This window comes from Rutidosis leptorrhynchoides, chromosome 2, assembly GCF_046630445.1.
Source record: "Rutidosis leptorrhynchoides isolate AG116_Rl617_1_P2 chromosome 2, CSIRO_AGI_Rlap_v1, whole genome shotgun sequence".
In the NCBI taxonomy this organism is placed as follows: Eukaryota; Viridiplantae; Streptophyta; class Magnoliopsida; order Asterales; family Asteraceae; genus Rutidosis; species Rutidosis leptorrhynchoides.
In genome coordinates, this window is record NC_092334.1 from 548,450,492 (window position 1) to 548,461,058 (window position 10,567).

The following is a 10,567-nucleotide window of genomic DNA, read 5'->3' on the forward strand; positions in this document are numbered from 1 at the left end:
TTTAAAGAACCGAGATTCAACCCTCCTTTCTCGAAAGGAAGAAGGGTTTCCTCCCATTTTACCCACGCGATTTTATGGTTGTTTCCCGTCCCGCCCCAAAAGAAAGAACGCCTTACACACTCAAGTTTTTTTAACACACAAGGCGGAATCATAAAAGCTTACAATTGGACTTTGTTCCTAATAATAATCTATAGTCTAATACTCGTTGCAATTGAACGGTGAAATCATAAAAGCTCAAGACTATGAATAAAACGTTAAATATCAATAAAGCATAAAGATAACCTTTTTACTCTAATTCTTGTAATTTTTGCATAGAGCATACTGATAATTGCCAATATAATTGCACATCATTTTACGACTTTCTCCTTTACATAACCTTTTTTTAGGTATGTGACATTCTTTGTCTAAGGATGAAACGGTACTTTGATAGAAACCTTTTGTCAACAATAACAATATTCTTCAATGCATCGACAACAATTTTTCTCATCGTTTTCATTTATAATGGTTTTGGAACCTAGTTAGGTTAAACGCCTCATCTCCAACAGCCGATTAAGATTGAAAGAGGTTGACTGGAATCAATAATAATAGAAAAAATGATATATAATATAGCATCTGAAAAAAAAGTCGAGGATAGTAGACATTAGGAATGAGACCGGTACGAATACCGAACCGAAATCAAAAATACCAAAACTGAAATTGCCAAAATCAAGAATCGAATACTGAAAAAAAAGTCGAGGATAGTAGACATTAGGAATGAGATCGGTACGAATACCGAACCGAAATCAAAAATACCAAAACTGAAATTGCCAAAATCAAGAATCGAATACTGAACTGAACTAAGAATACGGTACCCAGTTGGGTCCCATTATCTGTACCAGTATTAGGTAAAGTACAGAATGGAACCGTATTTACAGTTTTTCCTTTAGGTGCTGTTTGTTTTTTAAGATGTTTTTGTCTGAAAATCTGCGGACCATGTCTGTTAAGAAGATGTGGTCTGAAGGTCTGTATGCTGAATAATGAAGACTGTTTGTTTTTATGTCTGCAACATAACTTAATTCTGTCTGCAGCACTTAGAAGTACATTTCTAAGTCTGCGAGGCTGCAGACATAATAAGACATTATTTTATCTTATGTCTTCAGAAAAACAAACTGTCTGCAAACGTCTGCGAGCGCGCAAACATAATACATAATAAGGTCTGCAGACAGGAAAACAAACAACACCTTAGTGTTTCTCTAATTAGTCTTACGCTAACTTCAATTTTGAATATTTCATCATATTGAAATCAATGAGTAACAAGATTTATAAAAGGACGTGTTTTGGTTATTTAAAAAATTAATTTAATAATATAAGTCACCGATGAAAATAATTTGTTATCGCAAGTAAACGACTGATTAAATGAACGTTGTAATGATCTGCTCTGAAGTCGCAAACTAAAACAAAAATAATTAAATATTGTAATACTAAGTTTTAGTATTATTCCCTACAATTAAACAAAGACATAGCAATTCTATAATGTATTTCAACTATTTCGGTATTTATGTTCGGTTTGCCCGTACCGAATCGAATAGTACCGAAACCGAACTCATCCCAAATCAAGAATCGAAACCGAATTCGAATCCCCATAGTTCGGTTTTTGATACTGTTATTGGTCCGATTTCTTGACATTTTCGCTCGTGCCTAGTAGATATTTTTTTTATTTGACTTCAAATGAAAATATAATTGCGAGGCTTGCCTGAGTGGCCACCGAGTTGCCCAATGAAGCACATCACCCGGGTTCAATTCATGGCTATGCCAAATTGTTCAAAAAGGGAGTGTGACTAGAGGGTGCACATAATGCGCAATTCACCCGGTACCAGGTCTCGCGCTCGGGGGGCTTGATTACCCGAGGTTTTACCTTATATGGGGGAGCCAATGTGCTCGTTCATAGGAGGGTTTTCTCGCTTACAAAAAAAAAAAAAAAAAAAAAGAATTTTATAATTTTTTTTTTTAACCTTAGTCCTTAATGCTATTCTTAAAGTTTTTGGGCATGCAATTTAGAGTTGTACTCTACTCATAAAAACTTTAGCAAATGGAAGCAAATCGTGTAATTTGATAATCCAATTGTATTGAACTGAAATGTAAAACAATTACATTGTTGTTTCAAAAAAACATGTGTATCGGCAGAGACATGTTAGCCCTGTGTTGACTTTGTCAACCCATCCAGCGGTACCCGGTAGCCCACTGGAGCCTGGCGAAACACCATCACCCATTTCCCCACAGCATGCCAGGCCCGATAAACGAACCTGCATTGTCATTGTTTCAATCTTCGCATGCGTGGGACCAAGGGATTATTTGAGCCCGGTAAGAATGGTTTTTGATCCAATTATTTGAAAATTCCTCACCTAGTGGGAATCGAACCCTCACCTCCCCTAAGGGAGAGTGAGTCATTCGCCACTAGGCTATTGGCCCATTCTTGTAAAACAATTACATAATCAGCTATATAAAGCTATAATAATCAGCTAACCAACTTAACAACATTCTAAACAAACTTAACCGCCTAATTACAAGCTAAACAATAATATTACACTTTACACCTTGAACTATTATAAACATACAAAACCTACATAAAACTTCTAATATTCCATATCCTCCCCTCAAGTTTGAAGGTCTTTAAAACCCAACTTGTCTACAAGGAAAGAATGTTGATTATGACCCAAAGCCTTCGTCATTAGATAAGCAAGTTGTAAATGAGTTGAGATGTATGCAGTTTGTAAAAATCCTTCCTGCACCTTTTCTCTAGCGAAGTGACAATCAATATCAAGGTGCTTTATCCTTTCATGATAGCAAGGTTTAGCAACAATTTCTTAAGCCGCCTTATTATCACAATATAAGGTAATAGCTATCTGGTATGTGCAAATCCTTTAACAAATATGCCAACCATATCAATTCACAATTAGTTGATGCCATACTTCTGTATTCTGCCTCAGTTGAGTACCAAAAATCGTGGCTTGTTTCTGAGTCTTCCAAGAGATCAAAGAATGACCCATGAAAATACAATAACCAATCAAAGACTTCCTGGTCATCAATTTGATGCCCAATTTTCATCAGAATATCCAACCACCTTCAGTTGTGACAAGTGTTGCAAAAGTCGGCCGACTTGGTCGACACGTCGTTTTTAAGGCATCGTCGACGCGTCGTTGCTAAAAAGTCTGTCAAAGGTAAAAAGTCGGTCAAATTCGGAAAAAGTCGGTCAAAATTACTCAAAGTCGGTCATTTTTTTTGTAATATTGTTAATAATTGTTAATTGTTCATGTTTATTGTAAATATAGTTTATATTTTAAGATTCGATCTATATAATATTATATATAAATATATATTTAATAAAACTATTTTAAAAAGTCAATGTTAGTCAACACCCGTTGGGTCCGACACGTCGTTTTTTAGGCATGACCGATGCGTCCCCAACTCGCGTCTTTTACAACCTTTGTGACTGTACGTGATAAAACAGCTCCTTTGATATTGTACCTTTTAGATACCTGAGCAAATGAGTAGCATCATGAAATTGTGCATCTGTTGGAGCTGAAACAAACTGGGTAAGATGCTGAACTGCATACGAAATATCTAGTCTTGTCATTACAAAATACAAAAGTCTGCTAATTAATCTTCTATATGCATATGAAGAATCTAGTAATTTCCCTTTATCCAAAGATAGTTTGAGATCTTGTGGTAATGGAAAATTAACTGGTTTAGTAGGAGTAAGGCATGCATCTATCAACAAATCCAGTATATAATTTCTTTGGTGCAAATAAATACCATTATGTGATATGCACAATTCGATACCCAAAAAATATCTGGCCACCTAAATCCTTTATTGTAAACTTATGATCCAATTCCTTTTTAACTCCACAAATAGTTTCATTGCAATTTCCAGTCAGCAGAATATCATCAACATACACTAAGGTAATAGTGAACTTGTCATATTTGTTAGGAAGAGGGGATCGCCTGGACGTTGGCAGATACAAATTTGAGAGAAAAACAACTCTATTACTCACAAGAATAGATTTACAGAGTATTACAAAACTCTTACAAAAAAAAAACTCTCAAACTCACACACACTCTCTAGGTTGTGATTACACTTCTCTGAGTGATTTGGGATAATTTACAACTGAGGTTTGCACCTCTATTTATAGTAAAAATTCTATGGCGGTGGAATGGTGTGAACGGAGAAGGTTGGCGGCCGTCATCGTCATCAACTTTGCTACTTCCATATGAGTTGTCAAGGTTGCCTACTTTGAATATCTAGAAGGTGGGCTTCTAGATTGTAGGCTGGAAATCTTCAATTCTCCCCCTCCAGCCGAATCCACAAACATTCCAGTTATGTCTCTGCATAACTCCAACTTCTCTCGAGTCACCACCTTTGTTAACATATCCGCAGGATTCTCCTTTGTATGGATCTTCACTAGTCTCAACAGTTGTCGATCAATTACCTCGCGTATCCAATGATAGCGAATATCAATATGTTTTGTACGGGAATGGTACATGGAGTTCTTGCTCAAATCTAGAGCACTCTGACTGTCACAATGTACCTTGTACTCCTTTTGCTTGATTCCAAATTCTTGGAGATAACGCTTTAACCACAACATTTCTTTTCCAGCTTCTGCGGCAGCAATATACTCTGCTTCAGCTGTGGATAATGCAACACACTTTTGTAGTCTTGACTGCCATGAAACAACTCCTCCTGCAAAAGTGTAAATGAATCCTGAAGTAGATTTCCTACTATCAGGATCTCCGGCCATATCCGCATCTGTATAGCCTTCCAAGATTGGATCAGCTCCCCCGTAACAAAGACATAGATTCGTTGTACCCTTAAGATATCTGAGAATCCATTTTACCGCATTCCAATGCTCTTTCCCGGGGTTCGAGAGAAAACGACTCACTGTTTCCACTGCGTGAGCAATATCGGGCCTTGTACACACCATTGCATACATCAAACTTCCAACTGCTGAAGAATATGGTACTGAAGACATCTCCCCGATCTCTTCCTTGGATGAGGGACAAGAACTCTTGCTTAACTTGAAATGGTTGGCTAATGGAATGCTAACAGGTTTGGCATTGTTCATATTGAAACGTGAAAGCACTCGTTCAATATACTTCTCTTGAGATAGCCATAACCTTTTATTCTTCCTGTCTCGGGTTATCTGCATTCCCAAAATCTGTTGAGCCTGTCCTAAGTCTTTCATGTCAAAAGACTTAGAGAGTTCCTTCTTCAGCTGGTTGATCTTCGTTGCGTCTTTCCCTACGATCAAAATATCGTCTACATAAAGTAGAAGAGCAACAAAATCTCCTTCAGAAAACTTCTGAATGTAGACACACTCATCTGCTGCAGTTTTCTTGTACCCGTGACTCACCATGCACGAGTCAAACTTCTTGTACCACTGCCTAGGTGCCTGCTTTAAACCGTACAAACTTTTCTTCAGCTTGCATACGAGATTATCTCCTGAAACCTCAAAACCTTCTGGCTGCTCCATGTAAATTTCTTCATGTAAATCTCCATGAAGAAAAGCTGTCTTTACATCCATCTGTTCAAGCTCCAAGTTCATACTTGCGACCAATCCAAGTATGACTCTAATTGAAGTCATCTTGACTACTGGTGAAAATATCTCGTCAAAATCAATCCCTTTCTTCTGTTGGAATCCTTTGACTACAAGTCGTGCTTTGTATTTTACCACTTTTCCACTACCATCCTTTTTCAGCTTGAACACCCATTTATTTTTCAGTGCCTTCTTCCCGCGTGGAAGTTCTACAATCTCATAAGTTTGATTTTTCTGCAGAGAATCCATCTCATCCTGCATTGCGAGCAACCATTTTTATTTATCCTTATGAGTTACTGCTTCATGAAAACTCTCCGGTTCTCCATCTTCAGTAAGTAGAAGGTACTCGGATTCTGGATATCTACTCGATGGAATCTGACCTCGTTCAGATCTACGAACTTCTGGAACATTATGAGGAGATCCACCATCATCTTGACCTTGTGATGGTGCTGGAACGTCTGGCAGATGGGGTTGTGGCTCCCCCTACTCAGCACCGTCATTTTCCTCATTATCTTCTACTTCTGGCATTTCTTCTTGCACTGAAAATTCATTTCTCATGAATGATTCCGTTGTTGCCTCTGGCACCTGAGCAGCAACATTTGACTTCTGAGATATTGTGGGCTTTTCAATATCTTCTATTCTCTGGCTTTCATGGAACACCACGTCCCTACTTCTGATCACCTTTTTCTCCTTTGGATCCCATAATCTGTATCCAAATTCTTCATCTCCATAGCCTATGAATATGCATGGAGTGGTCCTTGCATCCAGCTTCTGCCTGAGCTCCTTGGATACATGTGCGTACGCCAAACATCCAAATACTCTTAAGTGAGAGTATGATGGATCCTTTCCAGACCAAAGTTTCTCCGGAACTTCAAAATTCAGTGGTACTGATGGAGATCGGTTGATCAAATAACAAGCGGCTCTGACTGCTTCTCCCCAGAATGGCTTTGGCAGCTTAGCCATACTGAGCATGCTCCGAACACGTTCCATGATTGTTCGGTTCATTCTTTCTGCTATACCATTATGTTGAGGGGTACGTGGGACCGTCTTCTCATGTCGGATGCCATATGATCTGCAATAGGCATCGAACTGCCTGGAAGAGTATTCATCGCCGTTGTCGGATCGAAGACACTTTAACTTCTTTCCTGTCTCACGTTCTACCATGACATGGAACTGTTTGAAGTAATCGAACACCTGGTCCTTCGTCCGCAAGAAATATACCTACACCTTTCGAGAAGCATCATCGATAAATGTCAGAAAGTATCGGTTGCCGCCAATTGATTCAACCTCCAAGGGACCGCAAACATCAGAGTGTACCAGACTGAGTAACTCTGATTTTCTCGTTGAAGAGGAATTAAATGAGACTCTATGCTGCTTACCAAACAGACAATGATTGCAAGGATCTAGTGCAGCGTCCTTGTCTACATTGATAAGCTCCTTCTTTATTAGGGTAGACAACCCTTTCTCACTCATGTGACCGAGTCTCTGGTGCCATAAATTTTGTGAAGCCTCCTTTTCTGCAACATTAATACTGTCTGTGCAGATCTTCACATGAGTCTTGTACAGTGTGCCACAAATATGTCCTCGAGCGACTATCATAGCGCCTCTTGACAATTTTCATGTGCCTTTACTGAAATGACTATCATAGCCCTGTTTGTCGAGAGCTATCCCAGAAAGTAAATTCAGCCGAAGATCTGGCATATGGCGGACATCCTTCAGAGTGATTGTGCTCCCGGAACTTGTCTTTATCCTGACATCTCCAATTCCGACAATCTCAGCGGAACTGAAATTTCCCATCTTCACAACTTTAAAGTCACCAGCTTTGTATGTTGTGAAGTATTCCTTGTATGGAGTCACGTGGTAGGAAGCTGCAGTATCTACCACCCATTCTGTGTCTTCTCGTGAGACATGAAGGCATGTCTCATCATGGGTTGAACAATAAGCTACATCACCAGAGATAGTCACTAATGTTTCTCCACCCTTATTCTTCGGCTGTGAACTGCTTTGACCTTGTTCCTCTTTTAATCTATAGCAGTTCTTCTTCATATGTCCCTCTAATCCACAGTGATGACATTTATATGTTGGTTTTCTGCCATCAGCTGACCTGCCCCTGCTCTTACTTCTGCCTCTCCATTTATTTTTGCTACTCATTCGCTGTCTCCCCCGATTCTCTGTAACAAAGGCATGAGACTGAATAGGGCATCCTTGACCATTGACATGGTAAGTTTTCCATTCGGTACTGAGTTGCTGAGTGTTACTACCAGCGTTTCCCAACTATCGGGAAGGAAACTAAGTAGCAGTAGCGCCTGAACTTCATCGCCAAGCGGCATCTCTACAGACGATAACTGGTTGACCAAGTTCTGAAACTCACTGGTATGCTCGGCAACTGAAGTTCCACTTTTGAGCTTCATGTTGACTAAACGCCTCATCAGCAGGGCTTTATTCCGAGCAGTCTTGGCCTGGTACATGTCCTCCAACTTTTTCCAGAGGACATATGCGTCTGTCTCTTGTGCAACATGGTGGAAGACACTATGATCAATCCATTGACGGATTTGACCAATAGTTTTTCGGTTTGATTTCTTCCACTCTTTCTCTTTGGTAGAATCAGGGTTTATACCCTTCAATTCAATAGGATCGAACAAATCCTTACAGCTGAGGAGATCTTCCATCCGAGGTTTCCACAGCGTGTAGTTTGTTGCTGTGAGCATAATCATAGCTCCGGAAGATGATGTTGACTCTTCTGTGGACATTATCACCTTAAAAATAATTTTTCAACACAAACGGGGTTGAATTGTAGAAAACAGAGATCACCGTTACGTCCGGAATGGTTGAAAATGATGGAATAGACACTTCGCGGCTTAAATTCCACTTACGGGGCAAAATTATAATTTTTATAAACTTCAGGGACCAAAAAAATGAAATTCTGAAAATTTCAGGGACCAAATTGTAAAATTTCAGAATTGCTAAAGTACCGCTACAGTACTGCTACAGTGACTTGCTACAGTGCCGCCAGCTGCTACAGTGAATTGCTACAGTGATCGTCTTCTCCGGCGAAAATTCCGGCACCGGTCGTCTTCTCCGGCGAGATTCCGGCGAGTTGACCAAACTTTGACTGCGTTTTCTGGGCTCGTTATATCTCCGTTTAAGTCGCCGTTTTTTGCGTTGGACTCGGTTCGACGAGACGAATCCAATGGTACACTCAAAATTGAATTTTGAGAAAACTTCAGAAGACTCAAAAACTCAACCAACGTCTCTAACCAAGCTCTTGATACCACTTGTTAGGAAGAGGGGATCGCCTGGACGTTGGGAGATACAAATTTGAGAGAAAAACAACTCTATTACTCACAAGAATAGATTTACAGAGTATTACAAAACTCTTACAAAAAAAAAACTCTCAAACTCACACACACTCTCTAGGTTGTGATTACACTTCTCTGAGTGATTTGGGATAATTTACAACTGAGGTTTGCACCTCTATTTATAGTAAAAATTCTATGGCGGTGGAATGGTGTGAACGGAGAAGGTTGGTGGCCGTCATCGTCATCAACTTTGCTACTTCCATATGAGTTGTCAAGGTTGCCTACTTTGAATATCTAGAAGGTGGGCTTCTAGATTGTAGGCTGGAAATCTTCAATATTCCTTTTTAATGAATAAGGAATAATCATGCTTTGGCTGGATGAAACCTTAAGTCAACAAAAATCATGTCAACTCTTAATTCCATTGTCTTGAGGCTTGTTTAAGTCCATATAAGGATTTATTCAGCTTGCAAACTTGACCAAGTAATGCTTAGAATATCCTTCAGGGGGCTTCATATAAATCTCGTTATCAACAAAACCATGTAAAAAAGCATTATTCACATCCGTTTGATGCAGAGGCCATTGTTTGGCAGTAGCAATATCAATGAGTACTCTGACAGTGGCAGCCTTTTCTACAAGAGAAAATGTATGCTTATAGTCTATACCTTCTATTTGATTAAAACCCTTTACTGCCAAACGTGCTTTCAATCTTTTTATTGTAGCATCAACAGTGTACTTTATTTTATACACCCATTAAGATGAAATTGCCATTTGATTTTCGGGTAGCACCATTAATTCTCAAGCATCATTATTTTTCAAAGCCGATAATTCTTTGTTCATAGCATCAACCCATTTTGGATATATCTTGGATTAATTGTAAGTAGAAGGTTTAACTGTTGTCAACACATTAATAATAAATGCAATATAATCATCTAGGCAGTCAGCAAAATCCTTTTGATGAAATAATGGATAAATACAGACACTAACAAAATTGGAGCTTGCAAAATGCTTAACTCTTTTATTGGGATGCGCAAAATCTTTCAACCATATTGGCTGAGTTGACTTTCTAATCATCAACCATATCGACTGATATCTTGAGGATATACGATTTCCAAAGGAGGAGGAAATTCCTCATGTGGTTCCTCCAAGATAAGTTCCTCATCCTCGACAATAGTCGATGACTCCACCACTTTGACCTCGGTAGTTGAAACCTCATCCTCATCACTATCATACCCAAGAGTATAAATCAGACAGAACTCGAATGTCTGTAAAATTGTCTCAACCACTTTGACTCCAGAAGTAAATTCTTTCTCAAGAGACGAATCAACAAAGTCAACATTTGATATATCTGGAAAGGTAGGTTTTGGAAGCATTAGATATTCGTCCCCTCCATACCATTTATAACTTATATTTGGTCGGGTGTTGAACAAGGTTTCCCAAATATCTTTCAAGTTGCTTAAATTCATTTTTTCGAAAAGTACCTGGAGCTTAGTTGTAAAACAAAACACAAAACACACACACAGAAAACACCTCCATTTTTTTAAAACACGTTGTGGAAGCATTAAAATAATTGAACCATTTTAATTATGACAAAATTAATATATACAAACCCAAGGTTAAGTTATTACAAACAGGTGTTACGTGACATTATAACAAAATACAATTTTAACGGGGAAAAGACATCAGAGTTCCTCGTAGTCA